General features: G+C 41.5%; 1 protein-coding gene across 1 annotated transcript in view; it reads left to right on the top strand.

Annotated features, from left to right (window-relative positions):
- kcnd3 (potassium voltage-gated channel, Shal-related subfamily, member 3) overlaps positions 1 to 23,683 on the top strand; it is a gene marked incomplete at its 3' end in the record, with an annotated part of 101,749 nt that overhangs the window by 37,438 nt on the left and 40,628 nt on the right. The gene's annotated exons all lie outside the window — the stretch shown is intronic.

Below are 23,683 nucleotides of genomic sequence, written 5' to 3'. Positions count from 1 at the left end.
CTTTTGGAAGTGAAAGGTATTAATCAACCCTGAGAGCTCTTCTCTGGAGAGGCAGGCTTAGGAGGAAGTTCTTCCTGGCAACTGTCAGTTCCAAGGGAGGACACACAGGACAAGACTACTTTTAAGGATGTCTCACTTGTTCCTTTTGCTTGTGTGGAGATTCAGCACACCTCAGGCACACTCTTCCTCTTCAACTGTAGAGGACACTGCCCCGGCTTAATCAGTTAATTATCAATTACATTAGAGAGGGTGTATAACCTCAAGGACTGCTGGGCTCTGTTCTCTCACTGATGTGTTTTTGGACAGCAGTGGATGCATGTGGCATAGAGGAATGAGCTATATAAGCTTTTGGATATATGGACATTATTTGTTAGTACAGTATGGTTTGGTGGTCTTTTCATGGTTAGTTAATAGTTGACAATAAGATTAATATAGAACATTTCTATAGCTGTTCTGTTCTACAGAGGACCAGGGTTGTCACGATGCTAGAATTTTAAAGTCGTTACTAATACCACAAAAATACTCTATACCTTTTTTGATACCATGGGGGGAAAGTTACAAAAAATGAAGGCAGAATTTATAAAATATAGATTAGAACAATAAAAACAACATCAATAACACTTTTAAACATAGTTGCTGATTAGATTTAGTTGGTATAGCAGGCTGCCACTGTTTCTGTCTCGTTGTTGGATAACTTTTTAGACACATAATAGTGTCATCCTGTGAAATGAATGTCTCTTAACGTTTGACGAACGGGACCGATGACATTAGCTGCTTAACTCCACTCTAGCTTTGTTAGCACAGCGGCTCTTGTTACATCTTAGCCTTTCCCTTGTCGTTAGCCTTGTATGCTAAATACTTCCAAATGGAACTTTTGCTTTGTGCATTTTCTACTAAAAACTGGGCACCAGTCTGATGAACCATGCTACTTGAAGTTTTTTCTCTGTCTCATCCCTTCTTACATAGACATTATGATATACTTACTTACTTACACCTTGTTCTTATTATCTTGTAATATATCTTGCGTTATCCAGTTTTGTCTCAGTTTTTGTTGTGAATGCTGTTCATGAAGTCTATTTTTAAGCCCCTTTTCCAATTTCATTGCATGTAAAGAAAGAAAAGGATATATTTATATGCCATTTCACATCAAACTTTACTAAATCTGAAAGCTCTGCCTTAGCATCATTATTGTAATTCTGCTTCAGCAGAGTCGTTAAACTACATTTTACCTTTTCAGGAGATATTCGACTGAACCCACAGGTCAAATAAGAAAATCATAATTGTATAATACAGTTTATTGCCCACGCAAAGACATTGATATATTACTCTTGGTCGTAGCATGAGCCAGTGGAAGTATTTTTTGTCAAGCTGATTTATTTACGAGCACAAGCAGATTGCCTATTTAATTGTGATTTAGCAGAAGTCACAGCTCAGCACTTCTAGCCAGGGAACAGTCTTGGGTGGACTTGTGTCATGTGGGGAGGATCAGGAACAAGCATCTCCCGTCATCCCAAGGCAATTTATCACTGTGTCTCCGCCTCTAATGTGAGCATAGTTAAACAGGAGGTCTTGATGGTGGCTGCACTTTTAATATTCAAGTCAATCAATAAAAAAGGCTCCTTTATTTAATAGCTTTGGCCCTCAAGGCTGTTTGGCCTGGTTTAAGTTTCTTTCCACTTTCCTGTGTAAACATAAATTAGCTGTAATTGAACAAACCATCACATTTGCACGGCTGAATGGGTGCTACTGTGTGCTGTATGCCAGCCCTGACTCAGTGATCACACTTTTCTCTCTCACTCCTAATCCCACTGTCACTTTCTCTCTGACTGGCATCCTTTCGGATTCGTGCCTAACTCATTTGCAGCTTTCTTTTTATTGGAATTAATTAGGCATTTTAGTTAATTACCTGCCTGCTTTAGCATAATGGCAGCACCCCATACATTACAGTAGTTTAATGGAAGCGAAGGCAGCCATCATTAACCTCCAGTCTCTTCATTGCATTCGCTCTGTCTCTCTTTAACTAATTCTCTCTGTAGCACCTCAGTCCTTCATTATGCCACTGCTGTTCATTCTCCTGTCAGTTTTTGTTTAACTTTTTAAATATTTAATCCTTTCTCTCCATGTGTGCAACATCCCACTTGACATAGCTGGAACAAATCATGATCTCTTTTTAAACTATTTCCTATTTCTCTTCCTCTACCAGCATCAAACCTTTACATTTTTTATTTTTTGTACTTTTTGTATTGCTGGCACCCCCCATTTACACAACAGGCTTTTATTTACTTTTTATGAAGCAAATCCAGCTTGCTTTGATTGATTTAAACACTGAGTCTCTCCATTATACCTTATTAAAAAAGCCCTGGGAGAGATCCTGCATCAGTGAGACTGTCACTTCAGGAACCATATTTTTTTCTTCAAACGTAATTCTAGTTATTCTGTGTGTCTGTTCCTCCCTGTGTACATATCACTGTACTGAGTGTGTTTCTCTAAGTACCCACTGTTGTCAGTGTTACCTAGGATTGGCCCTACCCAGGTGTGTTTATGTGTAATTATCAGTGTAGAGAGCTTGTCTCCATTCATTTTTAATGAGCAATGAGGCTGCGTTGCCCCCCATTAATAGGGAATTAGACCGTCCATCAGCCAGCACATAAAAGCCTTGTTCTCTGCATTTGGGGTGCAGACTGTACTACGAGAGGCGGTTAATGATGCGGCATGGCTCCCTGTCTGTTCTGACAATAAGAGCTGGAGATGGACAGAATGAATCAATGAGGGAGAGGGAAGGGAGGGAAACAAGGAAGAAACAGGAAAGCCAGGAAGACGCAAGGGAGCCCTTCAGCACTCACATCGCTGTCAGTGTGAGGCAATGAGGCTTAACTACAAGTGCTTGGGTTTCAGTGGGATTCATTAGCATGAGACTTTAGTGCAGAACTTTATGATGTTATAGTAACGTGTGTGTGTGTGTGTGTGTGTGTGTGTGTGTGTGCATGTGTGTTTGTGTGTGTGCGCGCACGTGTGTACATTTGTGTGTGTGTGTGTGTGTGTGTGTATGTGTGTGTGTGTGTGTGTGTGTGTGTGTGTGTGTGTGTGTGTGTGTGTGTGTGTGTGTGTGTGTGTATTAAAGGAAAATTCACTTTGAAAAAAAACCTTGGTAAAGTTTCGTAGATTTGACAGTTCTATTAGATATGATGTGTTGGAAATTTACTTTTTCTCTCAAATGCTAAAGTGGCTGGTACTCCATATTCATCGATACTGATACCAGCATTTAAGGCAGTATCTGAGGAACAACTGTAGTTAGCACACCTGAATTGTTAGTAATTATCACTCATTTCAAAGAGAAGCTGTAGTTTAAGTTAAGTGCCAGACAGATCAGGTCAATTACGATGTTTTCCTTCGTTTCTTTCCCAAAAATGGTGGTAAAACTAGGGGTCAATCTGTCTGATTGCGTGACTCCTACTTGAGTTCCTAGAGCTGTTCTCACTGTGTGTTAGTGTGTGTGTGTGTGTGTGTGTGTGTGTGTGTGTGTGTGTGTGTGTGTGTGTGTGTGTGTGTGTGTGTGTGTGTACGTGTGTGTGTGTGTGTGTGTGTGCGTGTGTGCATGTGTGTGTGTGGCTGTTGCTATTTAGTGTGTGTTTGTGTACCTGGATTGTCTAGCAATGTGTCCTGTCTAAACTGCCACTCTTTCCTTGAGGGAGAAATTTAAGAATGTAAGCAATTTATTACCATAATATTGAATATTCTTATGGTCAGTAATGAAAAAGGAATAGTTTTTTCCTGCAAAGCTCCTGCAGGAGATAATGTAGTACCCCAGTGCCCCATGCACTCGCACATATGCTGTCTGTTTGCTGAGAGACCTGACCAACCTGCTGCAGCTTGACCTATATTCATCTCTAAGAGAATGGGAAATCACATTAACGGAGCGATTAGTCAAGCTTCCTTCTTTGTGATGCTGATAATTTAACCTGCATTAACCCAACCACTGGGCGTTCTCAATGATCAGTATTGTCAGTGTGATGCGGCTGACACCAGATCTTTGCCAGGAGCTGGCCTTGCATTGCTGCTGTCTGTGATGGGTAACGAGCTACCATTGAACCCTCACCTCAATTTCCAGGGAAATGACAAGGACAAAGATGGTGTATTGCATTGGCAGTACGAACGAAAGCTGTGCAACACCTTTGTAATCTATGATACTCACAATGGAACAGCAGGCCACATGCAGGCTGCCCTGCTGTAGTGTGCGCCACATCGCTCTTCCTGTCACAGAAGTAAACAAGGATTTATCATGAGCCGTTGGAAGGCAGTAACATGTCTCTGGAATTCATTGTCCATGCTGTCTATCTGAAAAGCTATAATGTATGTGTCCATTTGTCTGACTGTGCTTTGCTGAATTTAATGCACCTCTTAAGACTACTACACGTGTTGCATAGTGTGTTGCAAGCGTGTCTGTGTGGGACTGTGCATGTGTTTGTTAATGCCATGGCGCTCTGTCCCAGTGTCGCATATGTCCCTTTGGGATCTTCATTGCTGTACTCAGACTAATTACAATCAGCCAGCTGAGACCACTGGGGATGGCCAAAACATGCTGATACACGGAAATCACATGAACACAAACATACGATCAGACACACACTCATACAAAGGGTAAAAAAACACCTTTTCTTTACGCAATACGTTGTATGGGAGCATAGATGCGTATGGTTGAGGCCTTCATTTTGTTAAATTATAGCAATGTACTGCTTTGAATGGGGGCAGCAGCTTAACATATTGTAACCCTCCTACACAGGGGAACTGAAGCGATTCTATGCTCTCGTCAAACCCACCAGACTCCATTGACAAAAACAGTAATTTTACCTTGCGGAACACAGAAGTTGCTGGTGTACCGCTGCCTGAATTGGTGACTTTTTTGTGCCATTGGATAGGTTTGTTGTTTTAAATGGTTAGGAACAAACAAAAGTTAACATGCTGACTAGAGACCAACTTGCAATGACAATGGCCCCTTGCCTTCTTCGTATTTGTCTACTTCCAATGCCCTTGCTTATACCACACCCATCTTTAAACTGAAGTTTCTTGACTGCCCAGACAGATAGACAGGCACCTAGCAAAATACTAAAAACCACCTCTTTATTAGTTCCCGCTCCAGTAGCTGTCTCCAGGACCGCTTTTTGCCATGATGATAAACACACAAACTCACAAGATGATAACAATACCAGCATTCCTATCGCAGCTGGTAACTCATTGATCAAGGCAGTGGTAGACCAGAATCTCCCCTATTCTACAAAGTAAAATATATTTTTTTGTCAATGGAGTCTGGTGGCTTTGACAAGAGCATAGATAACGGCTTCATTATATATCATTACAGGATACTTTAAATTATATATATATATATGTGTGTGTGTGTGTTTTTAACGTGGCTAAAATATGTCTAGCTGATGCCTCTGTCCACAGCAGTACATTGCTTCGCTTCCATGAATGGCTTCCTCCATTTTTCTCCACATTCGGGGTGTGCCAACCGCCATCTGCACTGACCAAGTACATCATGCAACTCCGCTTCAGAAAATCCAAACCATCCCTTTAAAGAATTAGTAAATCCAACTCAGACTGTTCTGGTTTTGCCCTTGTGTCTTTTCCTCTTGAGGATTTCTGTCCAAATAGGATTTGGGGCTTAAATGTGAACAAATGTCCTCAAAAAACTAATAATAAATATATTTTTAGGCATTTTATTACTGCTCTATTTAAGTTAGTTGCTTTAACATGTTTCTCATGCATGCAGGCACAATGACACTTTACTTTAGAAATACACAGACTGATGCAATCTCCTATGATCGTAGACAGACAGATCAATAACAGCTCTTTGAAGAGCTCTATATAGAAAAAAATCATTAGCTCAAATTGCTCATTGCAGCAGCAGCACCAAGCGAGTGCACAGCATTCAACCTAATGCTACAGGATATGAGTGCATTAATGTTTGGGTGAGCTGATGGAGATTTCAAGCCACTGACACAGGAGGAAGCATATAATACCAGGACATCCTTTCATAATCCTCGCATACTTTTTGGGGAGTGGGGAGTATTGCTCACCAGCAACAATGTTCTCCCTTACAGCTTTTACCCTGTCTTGGTAAATTAACTGCATTACTCTGACCCAAAAAGTCTCTCTGCCAAAAGATGCTACAATTGCCAACAAGGAGTGTGTGTGTGTGTGTGTGTGTGTGTGTGTGTGTGTGTGTGTGTGTGTGTGTGTGTGTGTGTGTGTGTGTGTGTGTCCTCCATGCTCCACTGACTTACTTTAGAGTCCCATCTTTCTAAGTGCCTACATTAGCGGGCACAGAGAGAAATCTGGCCTGGCTACAGTAGCACAGTGGCTACCTGGAGGCCACAGATGAGCATGGCACTGGTGTGCTTCATAGTGAATGCAAGATGCTGCAGCTCTTCTCTGTCTTTTGAGAGAGAAGGGCTTGCTTTATAATGGTCTGCCTGGAATTTGTTTATGTCTTGAGAGCAACAGAGGGGTAGAAAGAGAACAAGACAGACACTGGATTTAAGGCATATTTGGAAAGCCACAGATGTCTAATAAGATAAAATGATGAAGTGATTTTATATCCAAAATGTCAAAGGTCAACTAATCTTGAAACTGTGGTAATTATATAAATGCTGCCGGCTGAAAGATGTGTGGGAAGTATTCACATTTTACCAAAAAATATCCTTGAAACTTTTTATTAAATTCCTTTTAGGTCTTCACTACATATCAGGTAAGTCTGGACAGACATTGATGTGAAGCGCAACTTCACTGGCTGGTGCAGGCATACAACCGCAGGGCATTAATTCTAGTTTATTTCTACAGTACTCCTACTGTGCTGGTACAGTAATGCTGTATAACAGGCATGTCAAATATGTAATGTAGTGGACTGTCCACCCATAGTTTATTCAAGAATGCTGTTGTTTTCTGTTGAAATACTTTCTCTGCCTTGGGCTCAACATACTTTGAAGCCCATTGGATGTAGATTTTTTCTTTTCAGGTTTTTTTTTTTTCAAGTCTTCCATCTACCTTGCCAGTGAAATAAAACATCACTTCTGCTTGCTGCCTGGTTCGTGAACACAGATTACAAAGAAATAGCCAGAAATAACATATGTGTGTTTCCATGGCAAGCTTTTACGCTGTCTGCGTAAGTGACTTATTGATCCTTTAGGTGCAAATGTATTGACCTCGATTTGGTGAAGTATTGATTTCCCACGGGAGATATATAATCAAATTAGTGGGTTTGAGCTGTCCATACCATAAGGTAAGAAAGATCATCTATTAAGATGTTGTTCCAGAGGCTGTTGACCACACCGCCCTAGGTTCCCTCAAACCAGCTCTGAGGGAATAATGAGTGCAAATATCAGTATGAAAGTTATCACAGTTAATAAAGAACTTGTTTTAGCACATTTGGCATGCTTGCTGTCTAAACTTGTACCTTTGGCGTTTTTATACATACTGCATAATGTCAGACTTGATTGCAGAGTTAATGGAACATATAATCTTAAGAATTTAAAGGTCCCATATTGTAAAAGTGAGATTTCAATGTCTTATTGTGATTATAAAGCAGGTCAAGGTGCTACATAAATACCGTGAAAGTATTTAAATGCCCAATCTACAGAGAAATGCACACCGCACCTGTTTAGAAACTGTGCCTTTAAACAAGCCGTCAGGAGTTCTGTATGATTGTGATGTCACAACTTTACTTGGTCGATAGAAAGTGCCCCTATAGTGCCGTTACAGTCATTCCCAGCGACGCCGAGAGCGCAGATGCTGAAGACCAGGAAAACACTGACCAATAAGAGCAGACTGGGATTTTTCCGGGTGGAGACGGGGAATACAGGTATATTCAGACAGACAGTGAGGTTATTGAACATTAAAGAATTTAAACATGTTCTACGTAGTAAAAAAATCAACAAAATGTGTGTTTATTTTTATCAGTGAGCACTAACTTTTTGTAAACTTTTACATCTTAAACACATACGTTTTTATCAATAAAATAATAAAACCTATATTCAAGAAAAGTCTAAACCTATCATTGCAAAAATATTTAGAATAACATCATTGGCATAAAATAAACAGTTAAACATAGAGTGCTTTTTCTCTCATCAACTAATGACAGTCCCTCCTAGGAGCATTCTCTGTGCTAACGTTAGCTGCAGCATGTTCGGCATTGGGATGGAGCGGAGGCTGAAGGGCCCTGGTGGGAGGAGAATTCTTTCTTGCGAAATTTGCACACAACCGTGCTCTTTGTTTTCACTTGGTCGTTTTTAGAACTCAAATGTCCGCCCACTGAACCCAGCAACAACTCAGTATCTTGCTTCTCATCGTTTTCATTTCTCTCGTGTTGTGTCCTGTGCGTCAGTATTACGGGCAGGGCATGAACTCGTACAATGAGCAACGTTCCGCACTGTGCAAAAATAAATTGCTATTAATTGCGTTATTTTTTTTATCGCATTATTTTTTTCTGTAATTAATTAATAATAATTAACGTGTTAAAGTCCCAGCCCCAGTTAAAACAAAAAATACAAGCATGAACCATGACGGAGCACACTAAACTGCTCCATTTGATCCAAATATAAAAGGGTCACAGGTGTCACGTTGACACACACACACACACACACACACACACACACACACACACACACACACACACACACACACACACTCACACACTCACACACACACACACACACACCCACACACACACTCACTCTCACACTCACATACCAGTACATGTGAGGAACACTTGCTTTTATTCCATGTCTGTTAAGTGTGTATGTGCACAAAACAGAGAAATGTGTCAGCTACTTAATGAAGGTTCTTTTGTTTATCCATTTTGATTACAAATCTTGTTTTCCAATTGGTCCAATAAGTGTGCAAGCAAACATGCACAATACACACACCACTGCCAACACACACACACACACACACACACACACACACACACACACACACACACACACACACACACACACACACACACACACACACACACACACACACACACACACACACACACAAACACACACACACACACACACACACACTCAGGCACACAAGCATACGCAAATTCTCTCATTCAACTGAGCCATTTCTAAAACCTGGGCTAATATTTGTATGGATTATTGGCCTTTGTGCTTATCGGCTTCACCATATTGGCGGACTAAAACCCTATTACCAGCCTATTGAATGAGAAAAAAGGTTTTCAACAAGCACACAGTTACGCACTCACAAGCTGGTTTCACAAAGACACACAAACAGTTGTTCAACATGCAACAAAAGCACACATTTCCGAGCTGAAATTCACCACGGCATGGTCGTGAGCACCAAGGTCTTGGCAGAGCTAGCCAAAAGTTTGAAGAAGGTTCCGCCTCATTCATTTTGAAAGCTGCTGTAATAATTGCTTGTTTTCTTTCTTTCCCTCGAGGGAAAGTAAACAAATACTGTTATGGAAATGCTACTGATTATGGATGGAGGCAACTATAGCTGTTTTTCTTTTCACTGATTTCAGATGTGTAATAACATTAAATCCATTTAAAACTAATGAAACCCACAGTTTCACAAAGACCTAATTCAGTTTAGCAGGCCCTTGCTTCCTCTCCCCTCACTGTGTTGCCTCTTACTGTGATCTCATCCGGTCACCGCTGCTCCTCCTCTATTGATCAGCTGTCCTCTACTCTGTTGTATATCTGTCCATACGTGTCTGGGGCCCGGCTTCACTTCCTCACCTCTGCATCCCTTGCACACATTCAAGGGAGGGAGAGACGGATGGTACAAGTAGAGATAGAGTAAGAGGGAGGGAGGTGTTGAAGTGTTACCGCTGGGCTTTAGTGAGTAATGACTGGTCTTATTGCTGGCAAATCAGGTAGGCTCTCCTGAGACGGAGATGAACAACCTCTGTGTCCCCTCCTTCACTTTAGCAGCATTCTCCTGTGTGTTCAATCTGCACCTCTCTTTTTGCTCCTCTTTGTGTTTGACAGAGAGATACAGTCTTTATAAGTCTTTTTTTTTGTTCTCTTTTCTTTAAAGCTTCATCCTAGTCATCCATATAATGTTGTTTCACAGCTCTCAAACTTGAATCCCTTGCCCATCCTTCATGTTGCAGCAGCAAGAGTTCCCATAGCAACTTTTCTAGTTGTAGATGAAGGCGTTTAAGGGGACACGAGGACAGGCAAAATTACATAAAGGCATTGAAATCACCAAAAGCTAACAGACTAAATATGAGGTGGAAACGTTTCTCTTTTGCGGTACAGTATGTAAAAAAACCTGTTGCCAAATCTCTTGCAGAGTTTGTGTTCTAGTGTCAACAAAAAGTGGCAGAAAAGGTTTTTTCAGCGTCTCGAAATGGGGATTGGTGCCGGGTGTCAGAGTAAGCAATAAGTGGCTGGATATTGACATAATACTTTGGTTCGTAGTCTGTATTCATTCCTCTTTCTGACAGCTATGACAAACCTGTTTTTGATATGTCACTTTTCTCTCCCTCCTGGTACATATATAGCAAGGATTACATGGAGATGTGACTCACTGAGCATGTACATTTGGGTCTGTGTGTCTGCATGAGTGGGAGACAACTGACGCTGGAGAGAGAGGACAGACTCAACAAGGAGACAAGACAGAGACGGAGCACACATAAATTGGTGACATGTGTTCAAACATCAGGCAAATCTAGCAGAAAACACAGAGAGACGTTCAGTAGGTCTCCATGTTCAAATGTCAGGCCCCAGGTTATTTATAGCCCCTCTAATTAAACCATACACTGTGCCTCTCTCCTGCTGTCTCTTTTTCTGTTTCTCCCCCCACTTCTCCCATGATCTTCTCTCTCACCCTTTGGTCCTCTCTCTCTCTCTCTCTCTCTCTCTCTCTCTCTCTGTCTCTCTCTCTCTCTCTCTCTCTCATCTGATTTTCTCTCACTCTCTCCTGCACTCTCGTTTTACCATCTTGAGCCTCCATCCCGCTATCCTCCACAGGCCAGTCATTAGCGTGAAAATCCTACAAATCCTGTTTGATTGTGATCCCACACCCGTCTTTTATAGAGTCTCATGATAAACACAGACGCACTTAATCTGCTGAGATTAGACTCTGTCTCGCCCCATCAGCTCCGGTGACAGCAACACACGGAAACACACACAAAAACACACAAATCATTTTAACAAGCCTTGATTGTCAGATCGCTTACTCTTGGGGAAACGGTTGCTATGGCAACTCCAGATGTAACTTCCAAGGGTCTTGTTTTGTATTCCCAGCTCAATGCTTTCCTCCCTTGGTATAATCTTCATCCTCTATCCGACACAGCACGCCCATAGAGGAGTGCCATAACCTACTTCATACGTCAACATCAAACTATAAATCAATTATATTTCATGTTCCCTTTAAGCAATGCTTTAAACAGGACCTCAGTCTCTCTCTGGCTCTGAAGGCCAAACTCTGTTTTATACGCCTTATTTCATTTATATACTCAGAAGGCTGCTTTCCTTAAAAAACGTTACAAAAGAACATCTGACATAAGTATTCATTACAATGTATTTCATTGTCAATCAATTTTAGAAATGAACACTGAGAAAATGAAGAATAAATTAACTAAACAAGATGTTCTGCATTATATGTTCTGGAAAACATACAGATAGATACTGACAGATACCGATTTGTCTGTGTGCCAACACTGATTGATAGATTGGCTGATCGATATTTCGGTTTGACTCTAGTTCGTATGACACTTGTACTACAGTGCATGTAGGTACATGATAATCTGGTACGGTATGTAAATGCACCTCTTGTAGGTCCTAATATGTCACCTTACAAGCCACATGAGTGATGTAGTGGCCATGGGACTGATCCCAGCACGGGGTCCCGAACTCTGGCCCTCACATGGCTGCCATCCCTTACCTTTTTCACTCCCTAATCTCCCCTGGAAGTTTCACACCAAACACCAGCCTGCTCCTTAGGTAAGATGGTCATCATTTTCCAGTGTCACCCCTCGTTATGAGCATGGATATCCATGTAAACTGTACCAAGACTCATTCTCCTCTTCTCACGCTGTATCCCTTCTTGCTAGGTCTCCACAATGCATCACATGTTATTGTTGCTGGGATACGAATTTTCATGATAAACACATAATAAATGGATACAGTGTTGAATCCCCCCCCCCTCACACCCCCCTTCGCCCTGGTTTATTGGTGCTGTAATGATGTTCATTTTTCCTCAACATTCATTCTTCTTTCCAATCACAATAGAATATCTACAACTAGATCTAATTGATTCACCATTGATGTGATGAAAGCAATTCACCGTTAGACGGTTGAAGCATTTGGCTTACTGCACATCAAATTGTTGTGTTATCTAGCACAATTTGACTTGTTGCTCCTAGAAATGTCAGTCTGTTTGGATTTGTACAATTTTAAACACTTCTTTGTTTATTACATCTCATACTGCTATTGCAACATATACACCAAGTCATGTAGCCGTGCTTAACGCACTGCCTGTCTTTTTTCCTGTCTGTTGTAGAGAACTTCAGTATGAAAACTAGAGACTATTTGTAATGGCCATATGAGTCAGTGGTTGATGTTTGGAAAGCTGAAATTTTGACATGTTATCCACCTCATCAGCCATCTTTAGACGCTCTGTTGTAACGTTCCCGTCATCACATTGTTAGCAGCTAATGTTGCATGCCTAGTTGGATGGTTTAATCAATTCTGCAATGCTAGTGTGTGTGTGTGTGTGTGTGTGTGTGTGTGTGTGTGTGTGTGTGCGTGTGTGGTGCTGTGTGTGTGTGTGTGTGTGTGTGTGTGTGTGTGCGCGTGCGTGCGTGCGTGCGAGTGTGTGTGTGTGTGTGTGTGTGTGTGTGTGTGTGTGGCTGTGGCTGTGGCTGTGGCTGTGGCTGTTGCTATTTATATACTTCATCATCCGTAGAAGGTTCATCCTCCCACATGGACGGACAGAAAAAGCTGTAATTAGGAAGCAGGGTGTAAAAATAGAACAGCTGACTGGAATGTCTCCTACTGGTTGAATGCAAGCATGTGGGCTTTTGTATGTTTATTTGTGAGTGTGTATGTGCTGTGATGACACAACTCTACGTTTCTTCTGTGTCCAGTGTGTGAGATCTTTGCCCCCCCCCCCCCCCCCCCCCCCCCAGACCAATTAAGACCTTGCTTGTAGTGGCACTTAAACATCAGGCGGGGGAATAGTAAATCATGTTCCCATTGTCCTCTCGTCTCTGAAAAGCTCATTGGCCTTGTTTACAGTGAAATCTGTGGAGAAGCTTTCCACTTGGAGTTCCTATGTGAATCGCTAGCATGTACACAATAACTTGTGTGTCAATGAAATGTTCTCTAATGGAACCGCTGACAAATACTGCAATTAGCCCAATCCAGAGGGAAGGAGCAGGGGCGCTTTATGCATCCCCAAACAACACCCGAGTGGAGGCAGGAAATAGCCTCACTCCATTTCCATTATCACTTAGCTTTGCATACAAGGCAGACTTTGATGCTTTCTACAACCTGCTTCCTGTACAGCTTCTCATTGTACCTCATTACTGGAGCTCAGAGCCAGCCAGAGTCATGCTCTGTCAGAGAGGAAAGCAATTCAGTGTTGCACCATCACAGACGTCAGCATGGCCATCTAAGCCCCTGCTCCGGCTGTCGATAGTTGCAGGGCTGGAAGCTGTTTCATATTCAGAGCCGGGGTCGATCAAAGGATCGGTAAATCAGTAATTATAAATGACTCTGGATGCTTTGAGACCCACTAGCAGGTATTAGCCCTCAGTAGGCAGAGGGGGTATGCTACATTAATGAAAACGGTTTGGCAGTGCCACACTTTCAGGCTGTGCCAGCTGTGGCTTTTTAGAAGAGGCTGGGAGAGAAGAGGACATACAGAGATGGTTGTGAGAAGGTGAAGAGAGATTACTTTTTGCTGAGGGGTAACATTTTCTGACTAATCCTGAATGGTCTCCTATTTAAATGTGGGATTATGTTCATACTGTATGTACTGTATGCACATGGAAACATTTCTACGCTCTTTAGCTAATTTTGTCCTCTTTCATATTTTTTTCTCAGATGGGAACAATGTCTCTGCTGTAGCTGCCATATTAAAAAAAATGATGGGCAGCTATCATAATAAGTATTTCTTTTTCAGCATTAACAATGAATAGAACATATTTCCTGTTCATGTTGGTGACTGCAAAAACTCAGAACTGACATGCACCATCAATTTATGCTTTCAGAAAGTATTGTTACAATGAAACCTTTTGCTTGCTTTTAGATTCACTTTGCTATCTATCTGTGTCTCTTTAACTCTCAGCTCAAAGTCCAAAAACAAAACTAACAACACTGAAGTCACCACAGTATTTATTGCACAGAGGGCACATGATGAAAGGCAGAAGACTGATATAGTGGGCCTCAGCATCATCATCATCAGCTGGCATATTTGATGAGGAAGGTAGCGAGGGACATGGAGAGGAGCCTCCTGAGAGACAAATTGTGACACAGCGAATTGGCATCAATCCATCCTGATAAAGACAATGAGATTCATGGAAATTCAACGACACTATTAGTTTTTCAAATAGGAAAGGTCGCTAGAGGAGATGGGCTTGTGACTCTGGTGCGACACTAATAATCCCTACGTGGCTTTGAATACAGTATGGTGGGCACCAGATGACACTTTAATGAAGGTTATATCTTCTTTATAGTGATATACAGTTGCTTTACTTTTCAAAGCGTAAAGAATGTTATTTGAGTTTAATTTAGTATGTATAAGGGCTATTTTGCGGCGTTAAACATGAAATATTTGGGCTCAAGTCCAACTGGGACCTTAATGTGTCGTTTGTACATTCATACACTACTATACTGCTGCACAGTGAAGTAGTGTATGTCCTCACTGATGTTTCCATGGCTCATTTTTCTTTTTCAGCTACTAGTATCTCGTTTAAGTTGCATTATAGAGCATCAGGAAGCCATTGACAGCAGCAATCAGCTTGTTTGCAGTAGCCTGCTTTCAGCTGCTTTCATACAGCTGAGTTAGAGTGCTCCTGTTTCCAGAGGGAATCAAATCAGACACGATTGGTCGTCTCCAGGTTGTTGCGTCTGTTCATCACAGTCAAATGTATATGTAATGCATACAGGGCCCGTAGCAAAAGCTTATTTGCAGTCCCCCTCCGTTGTTACACTGTGTTTCCGCAAAATAATATCCTCTTGTAGGACAATAATGATCTGAACTGAACAGAATTGAACTTTTGTGCAAATGGCCTGAGTTCAACACATTGATAAAAAAATACATGAATGTGACATGAACCCCACCCTGAACTCTGAGTGAGCTCTGACAAATCCCGGATTAGATGGATTCAGAAGTATTTTAGATTATTTCAACCTCTTCTATTCCTAATTTCTATTTCTGTTATCTTCTCACCACTACAGACATTCTCCTTGCCCACCACTGTATTGCTTTATTGAACTACATTTAATTTTTTCATCATGAACTTTGAGAAATTAATGTTGGCTTTGGTAGCTTAACTTTCTTTTTCCATGGAAGTTTATGTTTTTTTTTAAATATTTTCTGGGGCTTTTCAATGCTGAACTTGGCTAATAACAGAGAGAGAGGGGGAAGAATCCAGAGAAAGAGAAGTGGTGAGGGAAGAGAAATAGTAGAGAGATATATTCACATTTTATGGGGTTATGTAATCTCCAGAGGAGCACTTTTGTTTGTGTTGGTTTTGCATCCATTGCGGTGCCATGGATCAAACAGACAGACAAAGCCTAATTGGGTTCGGAAAGGAATTTTGTATGTGTGTTTGTGTGGCAACTTATTCTCTCTCTCTCTCTCTCTCTCTCTCTCTCTCTCTCACTCTCTCTCTCTCTCTCTCTCTCTCTCTCTCTCTCTCACACTCTCTCTCTCTTTCTCTCTCTCTCTCTCTCTCTCTCTCTCTCTCTCTCTCTCTCTCTCTCCCTTTCTCTCAGATTTTTCAAACTCCTCTGTTGCATAATTCATTTCTGTACTTTCCACAGCACAACACAAGAGCTGATTTTCTCTACGCCTTTATTATAGTGTTGATCTTGATAATAAAACTTGTCATAACAGTATCTATAAAATCTTTTCATGTTGCTGCTGAACATTCAGAAAAGATAAAGCCTATAATATTGAACTCAGTAGCTTGGATAGGCTGAATACTATTAACCCTAAGACATCCAAAGCCATAGTGATGTGAACAATGAAGGCCTCTAAATTATTTTGTTAACAGAGAATGGTCTCGCCATTTTTAAGAACAGCGCTGTTTTTTCTCAAGCCAATTGTCTAAGCTGCTCCCCTCATTTATATTATCTGGCTGTTTTTTTTTACAGTCAGTGGATTTAGATAATATGGCCTTTATTTCTCACAAGAAGCAATTAGTTTACATTCATTTTTCACAGTGTGACAACTTCCACAGACATTGAAATTGCCTGAGCTGAACCATTTATCGCTGTAAACCTGAGGCCTTAACTGGGTTTGTTGTTGTTTTTTTAAAGCATTTCACCTTCCAACCTTATTTTCAGATCGATATGGTCTGAGTTAGTGCTTTTTTTTCTAGTGACATAAATCTTGGTCTCTCAGTCCACCACTTTGATGCTGAAGGATACACCTATTGGATGGCTTACCATGAACAAATTTGTCACACCCAGTTTAAAATTTACAATGTGTTAATTATCAGATGTTAGTATTCTAGCATGCTAAACTAAGATAGTGAACATAGTAAACACTTTGGTGTGTCAGTGACCTAACATCAGCATGTTAGCCAGACTAAATCGCAAAGTTAGTTTGGACTCCTTTGGACCCTCTATTGTGGAGGTGTGCAAGCCAAAAATGACGTAATTGCACATTTTGCGTATGTCTTCACTAGTCACCTATCTGCAAATGCAAATGAAACATGCGCTTGCAGATTTGTCTGGTTTCCAGGCTATGCAGTTATAGTGTATATATATATAGTGTATACAGTGTTATTTTTACAACCTGTGTGGCTATACCAACTCTAAAAACATCACATTCTGTTTGAGGACTAGTGGTTAACAATAAAAAAACAGAAAGTTCAGGCTTTCATTGCAGATACTTTTTTCAATTTTTATCTCTTTTACTCTTGACATCCTTCACATTCTTGTTTTGCAATCTCCATACATCATTATGAAAAAAAGGCTTCCTGGGAGAAAAAAACGATACTTGGAGAGTATATGATTTGAAGGCATATGCTTACATTCTTTGATTCCCATAAGATAACAAGTTTTCTCACAGCATGCGCACAATAAAAGTGCTGGCATTCATGGCACACCTCCATACACTTCTCGCCTAAACCAGGGACAGCCCTTTCCCTTTGTGTTAGTGCAGTTTGGTAACATAAGAATGATGTAAGAAGAGAGGGAAGGACTGAGGGAGGCTCAGAAGAAGACAAAAAGAGTTGGGCAGCAATGTGGGACACGGAGCAGAGAGAGCAGTGTGTGGCCGCAGGCTCTCGCCCTGTACTGGGCAGGATGAGTGGAGGATAAAGGCAGGGTTGCAGCGGGCTCAGGAGGAGAGATGAATGCATTATTAAACCAAAAACTTGACAGCAGTATGGGCTCAGGAACATGACAAGCAATTCAATACAACTCTATGCTTTACTAGCATACTACAACTCTGGGCCAAAATATATTAGTCAACATAATATTATATAAATGACGATCAATAAATGAATATCATTAAATGTTAACATTGTAAGTCATAACACATTACAATTATGCTGGAGCCATAAATATATTTTTTTGTGGTTTTAGTGAGGAAAATCTTGCCTGGCCTGCACAGAATCCTGACCTCAAACACATCCATGGGATGAACTGGAACGCCGACAGTGAGCCAGGCCTTATCGCTAACAGCAGTGCCTGACCCCACTAATGCTCATGTGGCTAAATGGGAGTAAATCCTTGCAGCCAGGTTCCAAATCTTATTGGAAGTCTTTCCTGAAAAGTAAAAGCTGTTATGATAGCGTATTACTGCCCATGGCTTTGGAATGAGATATTTAACAATCACATTTGTGACGTTAAAGTTGCGTTTACACATAGTCTGTGTGGGTTACCGCATACTTTAAGCCCCTAGTGTATTTCTTAAGAGGCACAGATACAAGTAGTACACACGAGTGCACATCCATTCTGTAAATTAATTTTATGACTGCATAGATGTGACTTTTTGAGCACTTACAATAAGTGTGTGTTATACATGACTGTGTATGTAGCCTGAGATAAACAGACTGACCCACACTGAAGATGACCCAGTAGGGGGATGAAAGAGCATTGTGGGTTAACTGCCTGAGGACAGAGAGGCTAAAAATAGCTCACAGCACAGAGGTACGACTCCACAGGCCTGCAAAGCAGTCACTGTTTGCACTTCTCTTGGTGTGAGCATCATGTGTCTGCAAGGCTGTTGTGGCCTTTGTCTTTTCACCTGTTTGTTTTACTGTGCATGTACAGCATGCCACCATGCGCATTTGCTTTTAGGTTTGCACCTGTACGATCCAATTTGTAGGACAGACAGCATGTTTGACCTTGCCGTCTACCTAAATCATGCCTCCCTCACAGCCCCTCTAATGAGAGAGTAAGTATAGTCGGAGGAAGTCACATAAAAGGGATGAAGTAAGATTTACTTAACTTCACAGTTTTTTCCCCGTACTTTAGCCAAGAGCTAAGGGAAGAGCAAGGGGACGAGCTATGGATAACCACCAGTGCTTCTTCACAGGGAAGGCAAGTTAAAAAGGAATAGATGATTACAGGTGTTCTATTTTGGGAAATAAAGGAAGGGAGTGATAACCGAAAGGAAAGCAAGAGAGTGTGAGAGAGAATGGCATCAGTAGTGAGAAGGGCAGGAGGAATTCTCTTTGTTCCTACTTCAAAGGCCACTCGAAAGGCATCCAGTGCCTTTCAGTCAATGCTCATTGGAGATATCATGCATGAATATAAAAGCACGACTTAGCTCTGTGAATATAGGGTCTTTTATAGAAGCTGGGTTGTGACAGAAGATGTGAAGGAAGCAACACAGTTGTTCAGGTGATAATGAATTATATGGAAGTGGGAACTGAAGATGTGAATGATGCAATGTTGCAGGCATCTCATTTCTAAGCTGTCTGAAAGATACCAGATGCTGTGTGTGTGTGTGTGTGTGTGTGTGTGTGTGTGCTTCGCGTGTGTTTTTGTGTTTGTATGTGTATGTGTGTGTGTGTGTGTGTGTGTGTGTGTGTGTGTGTGTGTGTGTGTGTGTGTGTGTGTGTGTGTGTGTGTGTGTGTGTGTGTGTGTGTGTGTGTGTGTGTGTGTGTGTGTGTGTGTGTGTGTGTGTGTGTGTGTGTGTGCGGCACGCGTGTGCGTAATAGGTAGATAGTAGATTAATACAATGTAGTTCCAAGCAGCAGACCTTCTGGGAACAGAGCCATCCCCACAGGGATTTCAATTCTGCCATTCCTAACCTCACACAGGAAAAGGTCCCCAAATGAAGAATCCCTGAAGTTTGCACGCTATTTTATTCCCTACAGGACCCCAGAGCTTTCCTTGACCTCTCAGGGCACTGTGTCCATCATGGCTTTCTCTCTCAGTGGTCCTTTAGAGGCAAGGAATAGCTGTAACATAGCTAGGCATAAAAGCATGGCCTTTTGACTTTCACACACACGTAAGTCTCAGTTGCACCTTGATTGTTCAAATGTGACTGACTGGACTGTTTCCAGATAAAGCTGCTTGTGTGTTATCAGGCATCTAGCACACAAAACCTCGGAAGCTTCATTTATGAGGCAGGAGATTGTTTACTGCAAGAGCCCATTAAGCTTTATTTATCATCTCAAGACCAGCACAGAAAGTCTAAAACTCTAATTGTGCCATCCAACCAATCTCCAGCCATTTTAACCAAAGTATTGTAGTTTGCAAATGTCTCTTTTCAGAGTCAGATCCGCAGATTCAAATTGATCTATTGTTTGGTTTATGTGGTGCATCATATGTAGGAATTTTCTTTGTAGAGCTACTTTATGGAAATTGTGAGGTCTTGCAGATTGCAGCTTTTACAGAAAAAACGACCCTGGGTCCTTTTCAAACATAATGCAAATAGCTTTTATAGATTACTGTGCTGGTCTGAAAGGGGCTCCATATGTACTTGAACACTTAAGCATTCAGGTAGTCAAACGCAGCCGTCTGACGGCAGAGCTGAAGCTTTTTAAAACTTTTTTCCCTCATACTGGATAAGACAACAGATACAACAGGGCATAGGTCCAAGTTAAAGTGGAGGCCACAGAAATGAGGGGCTTTGTGAGCCTTAGCCTTTAGGAGCTGTGGGACTTCAGCACCATATTGGTCCCCTTTGTCTGTAAGCCACAATCCTGAGCCCTTGTTCTCAGTGGGATGAGATGAATCTAAGTCTCGCCTCCACTGCTGCCTTACATGTGAAACAATTTTTTTTTCTTCCTTTCTTTATTTCTTCAAATTCGTTTACCTTTTTGCATTTTTCTTTCTCTCCTCTTTATGGGCATATGGAAATATGCCATGATATGTAGTCAATCAAGTCTCTATGTAAGCAATTGTGTTTCATTCTGTGCATTTCATGTTACATTCATGTTCTTCCATAAGAGCCTTGAGGCAACATACAGAACTTTAGCAGTAACAATAGAAAGCAGAGAAAGCCTGGGGTCATGATGTGGAGCTGCACAACTCTCTCAAGAGGGGGGGAAATATAATTTGATGAAATATTCACTGCATTTCATCTTTTCTGTGTCACTTCAGGTGCTTTGAATTGTGTTGTTAACGTTTAAGCCCAGGCAAGTGCATCATGTCAGATGCAGTGTGATGGCATATACGGAGAAGATGGATAAGAAAAAAAAGGGGAGATTTAGGATATATTGAGTCCTTTGGGGAATTACACTTTCATATCAATTGACTTCTAGAGTAATTGCCTTGTAATGGCTAAAATAAGCATGAATCCAAGTTGTATTTTTAAATTCCTGGGAAGGTAGTAGTTGGTAGTTGGTATGCACCATTCCTGTAGTATGGTACAAACACTGTACAATATGAACATGTGATTTCACAGGTAAGGGTTTTGTAAGGACCATTTGCTATTGATTAAATAGTGTTTCTGACAGTTATTTGATTTGCTTGGCTTGTTGCAAAACTATAGTATACACAGTGGATGCAGTGAATAAATTGTGCCTGTACATACAGTATTTTTGTACCTTTGCATATTAAATGTTACATTTTTATCAGATCTTCCATTTTTATACTGTATTATGATTGCTGGTTATTATGTTATTGTTAATACTGCAAAGCATACATACATCAGCTAACAGCTTATATTTTTGTGTGCATTTACTCATGTGTGATGTGCAAATATGTACCCACAGGGTTCCTTCTTGTGACTGTTGTATTCACAGGTGATGTCATTCTCATTAAGACGCATGCTCCTGCTCCCACACATACCACACACCACTGCGCTCTAATAGAATAATGGACGAATACTCTGAGTTGTATTTTTAGAGGCTTTGCTCATCGAGGCACAGTGGCATGCTTTATTCCCTACCTTCCATTCATATGCCCTTAAACCATAACTGTCTTATGTTTATGAAGATATCTCGGTGCAGCAGTTTTTTTATAGAGACAAACGTTAGCATAATAAGACTTTACGTTCATTGTTCAGTTTGTTTGCATTTTCCTGCTGCAGTTGAGCCATCCTGCATCTCCCTCTTTTGATGTTTTTATGCTTCTTCCTCCTTAATTTGCTGCTTTGACTGTTTGTATTCACTCTGCCTTCAACCTACACACACCCTACACACACCTCCCATCAGCCCCTTGAGCTCCACATGAAACAGCACACTGTTGCTCTGCAGCCAGCCAGCGCCTGCTGCTTTGGAGTCCAAGCAGCAGGCTGACAGTTGGCAAAGCCTTACAAGGCTATTCTCAGCTGCTGCTGCTGTTACTGCTGATGACCCGCTAGACCTGTTCCGTGGTATACTGATGCAGTTCGATATCCAGCGTGGGCCGCGTAGGAGTCACAACACTTGTTTAAACACTCTCTCTCTGGTTCACTTGAGCTCACCCTGCATGCTGAATTTAGCTCCCCAGGTCTGTCTTTTACTGCCTTCTCACTGCGTAACTGCTCCCTTTCTTCCTGCGTTGCATTTTTCAGTCTTGCTTACACTCAGTCTTTACAGTCTTTCTATGTCAATTTGCTCTTTTTCTCTTGCATTTAATACATTACTTTCTTCTCTGGCTTTCTGTACTATATGTCCTTTCTGCACCTCCCTCTGCAGATCCCTTTTTTCCTTGATTAGTGTACAATGAGAATTCATTCTAAAGTCCGTGTGAGGCTATAGCTGCAGACTTCTGTCCCAAATTTCTCACCATCCAATCTCTCTTTCTTTCACAGGCCATCTTTGTTTCTGTCATTTCTCCACTGAACCAGAAAAAAATCAGCCTTCTTTAAAAGTCATGTGGTAGTGAAAAATTATTCCCCAGTTTATGTGTTTTCTCACCCTACAAAGGACTCTGCTGAAGAGGGTATGGGCTCTGCAGCCCCAAGCGAGTCATCGCCTGAAACCATGCTGGAGGGGGATACAGGTTGAAGGCAGAACAGATTAAATGAGCCAGGAGTCATTTGAGCCCCAAGGGCACCACATTTTGCCCAAATTAATTGTGTTTGTCAGAGCGTGAAAAGTCCAAGGTCCCCTCACTGCCACTAAGGAGAGAGGACAGAAAGGTCTGGTGTGGCTCACTAGCGGCATCTCTTTTTTCCCCTCCTGGGGTATCTCAGCAATTGGCCCAGGGTTCCAGGTAGACTGTGGTGAGCTTTAGCTTGTTTAAATTTGCACCACTTGCTGATTTAAAGGTTAGTTTAAAACAAACTTTAATGGTCTCTGTAAGTTGATTAAATTTCCGCCAATTATGGATGTTTTGGAACCGGGCTTGAATGTTGTGTAATGCATCACAGCTTTTGGCTGCGAGGGACCTTAGGGGCTCTGGGTTATTGTGAAAGTAATTGTGTGGAACTAAACAATGGAGCCACATAGACAGCCTGTGGTTAGCCCAACACAGTCCTCCTCACTGATGTGCTTGTGTACTTTGTTTACATGCACATGGAGTTTGCCTTTTAGAAAAATCACTCTCAAGCAGACATTGTCATCGGGTTATATGTGTGTGTGTGTGTGTGTGTGTGTGTGTGTAAGGAGGGGGGGGGGGGTGAAGTAGACTTTTGTGCTCCTTTGCAGTCTGTTGGCTGCCTGACAAAATAAGTAGCTGCCATGTTTTGGCTAGGGTTAATGTTTTGAATAGGGTGAAGTGTAACATCTAATTTGTCTCTTGTAAAGGTCAGTGCCCTGAGTTGGTCTCCAAAGCACAACATGCTTTTGACCATATCTGCTGTGAGCCCCTGGTCTTTTTTTTTTTTTGGGGGGGGGGGGGGGGGTATGTTTCACACAGTCAGTAAAAATTAATTGATGTGCGCTGAACTCAGTCCTGATATTTTTAACACGAGCCCTTGTCCAGAGATGGGATGTGAGAGAAAGCAAGTGTTTACCTTCTGTGTGCTGTATAAGGATGCTAATTGCAGATGTAAGGCAACCCTCCTGGATCAGCCTCTAGCAATGTAGCAAAAAAGCTCATTTATCTTGAGTGTTTGGCCAACGGTTGTTACTGTGCTTCCGGCCTACACACATACATTGCA

This window comes from Echiichthys vipera (assembly GCF_963691815.1).
Source record: "Echiichthys vipera genome assembly, chromosome: 9".
Lineage (NCBI taxonomy): Eukaryota > Metazoa > Chordata > Actinopteri > Perciformes > Trachinidae > Echiichthys > Echiichthys vipera.
Note: the sequence above shows the minus strand (reverse complement) of the source record. Positions and strands in the feature narration are given on the sequence as shown.